The sequence below is a fragment of the Coffea arabica genome, chromosome 3e, assembly GCF_036785885.1.
Source record: "Coffea arabica cultivar ET-39 chromosome 3e, Coffea Arabica ET-39 HiFi, whole genome shotgun sequence".
NCBI lineage: Eukaryota > Viridiplantae > Streptophyta > Magnoliopsida > Gentianales > Rubiaceae > Coffea > Coffea arabica.
Window position 1 is genome coordinate 37,075,581 of NC_092315.1, and position 2,533 is coordinate 37,078,113.

Consider the following 2,533-nt stretch of genomic DNA (forward strand, 5'->3'; position numbering starts at 1 on the left):
AAAATTGGGTATTATGCACTTACCCATTTTTTCCTCCACTTGGATGTGCTTTGTCAAATACATATATAGTTTTTCATATATTTCTCATATTCAAACAGAGTCTACAGTAATAAATTCTAAAAACAATTTCAAAAAATAATACATCTCAAATACATTAAAAAAAAATAAAAATAAAACCCCCCTCTTTCTTCTTCGCCCATTATTCACCACCACCACCACTAACATCACACACCACCACCTGCTGCCACCTCTCCTTCTTCTCTTCTCCCTCTTCCTCTCCCTTCTTCTTCTTCTTTTTCCTTTCTTCTCCCTCTTTCCCTCCCTTTCTTCGTCCCCGTTTTTCCTCCTCCCTTTTCCTCCCCTCCTTTCCTCTTCTCCCTCCTCCCTACCTCTCTCTTGCAACCCCCCTCTCCCTCCCCTCTCTTTGGTCGCAAGCAGCGACTAAAGATGGAGGAGGGAGTGGTGGTTAAAGTTTTATAAAATTTTACAAATATTTCATTAAAAATTTAAATCTTAAAAATATTTCAAAATATATTTTCAAAAGTACCACTAAAAGCATTTATGGTAAAATATTTTCACGTATATTACTATAGTAAAATATTTCAAAAACACTACAAAAACTAGCTAATCCAAACGGATGGACAGTAATCTCAAGAAATTTTTCAAAATTTTTCAAATACACACCTCAAATACCCAAAAACACAAAAAAATTTCCCTTCTTCTTCTTTTTCCTCTCCACACCTCTGTCTACCACGACCTTCGTTGTCAACCAGTGCTGATCACTAGTTCCACCAACATTGGCACTAGCTAACCGGTGACTCTTTTTACTCTTTTTTTTCCTTTCTTTTTTCCATCTTTCTCTCCTTCTCCCACTTTCCTCCTCCTCCTTCCCTCCTCTCCTCTCCTATCTCGTCCTCCTTGTTTCCCTTGCCACCCCTTCTCCCTCATTCCCTTTATCGAAACCCTTCGTCTCCTCTTCCCAACTTGACACATAAATGACATAATAATTTATATTGATCATAAAATCAAATATGTTTTTTCCAAAATATACATGGCACTCGAGAATGGCACTTTCTTTCTGATAAAGTACTTCAAATGACTTTTGCATAATTTAAAATGTTAACCTTGTCTTCTTTTTCCATTCTTTATTGCCATATGACGATTAATTCCAAAAGTGGTCAAAACACAAATGCTGCGCAAGAAAAATGAAGGGAATGCCACAATAATTTGGAGGCAAACAAAACTTGTTTAATTTCTCAAATCCTTTAAAGTTTGTATTACATAACTGGAAATAGTACATAGCATAGGAGTTTCCTTGTAACAAAACAACCTACAAACTTCTTGAACTAATTAATATGCTTTAAGACCAAAAATAGGGGCCATGGTTAGAAACATCAACAATTAATTAAACTTTGTAATGAAAAAGATAAATAAATTAAATTTGGTTTTATTATGCAAACATACACCATACTCTTTATGTTTAATCGCTCATACATCACTCATAAATCAATTGTTAGATTAAATCAGATTTTTGTAGTGGCAAAAGATTCGTAGAGAAAAATAAGAAACAATTTAAAATGTTGAAATTCTTACTCTAAGGAGGTCACGAAGAATTTGTTGAGCAAAAATGCACAACGCCTATAAGCTACCATTCGAGAATATAAAATGGTAAAATTGCAAACAAATCCATCTAAAATTACAAAAATTTAATTTTGGTACATAAGCAACAAGATAATTTATATTCTCATTTCTTTCCCTCGTTCAGTTACTAATAAAATAAAATGCATTTTTCCAAAATTTGAGAATGACAAATGCATTTCTAAGAACATATTTCAAACAACTTTTGCATAATTTAAAATATTATTCTTTTTTCTTTTTCTCTTTTTTTGTCATACGACTTGTACAAAATGTATAAACAATATGATAAAGTTGTAAAAGAAGAATTAAAACATGAATGATGCATAAAAAACACAAAAGGCAAACTCACAAATACTCGAAGGTAACCAAAACTTTCTTTAGTTCTCAAACCATCTAAATTTTATATTATATAGCTATAAGTAGTGTACAAGTGTAGGAGTCTGCTTGTAACAAAAAAACTTGGAGACTTCATCAACTAACTAGTAACCTCGAGATAGGTAATAAGGGTCAAGGTTAGGAACCTCAAAAATTAATTAAACTTTGCAATGTGTAAGCTAAATAAATGAATTAAATTTGGTTTAATTACACAAATAGACATACCACTCTCATGTTTAATTGGTTATACATTGAGTTTATTGCCAAAATAACTCTCCTAAAACATATACCCAAAGTAACATAATTTTAAAATTTATTACCTTTATGATCTTTTTTTTGCCACATAGGTTACACATGTGTTAGGACAGAGATAGACATACACTCTTTTTTTTCCATCTAATATCTTTTCGATTCTCTCTCTCAAGTATTTTTTTCCTTTCGTTGTCTTTTCCTTGTCAAACGTAATTTTGAGAAGTCAATATTTATGTTAACAGTATTTAAAGCTTCATTATCATCCTTG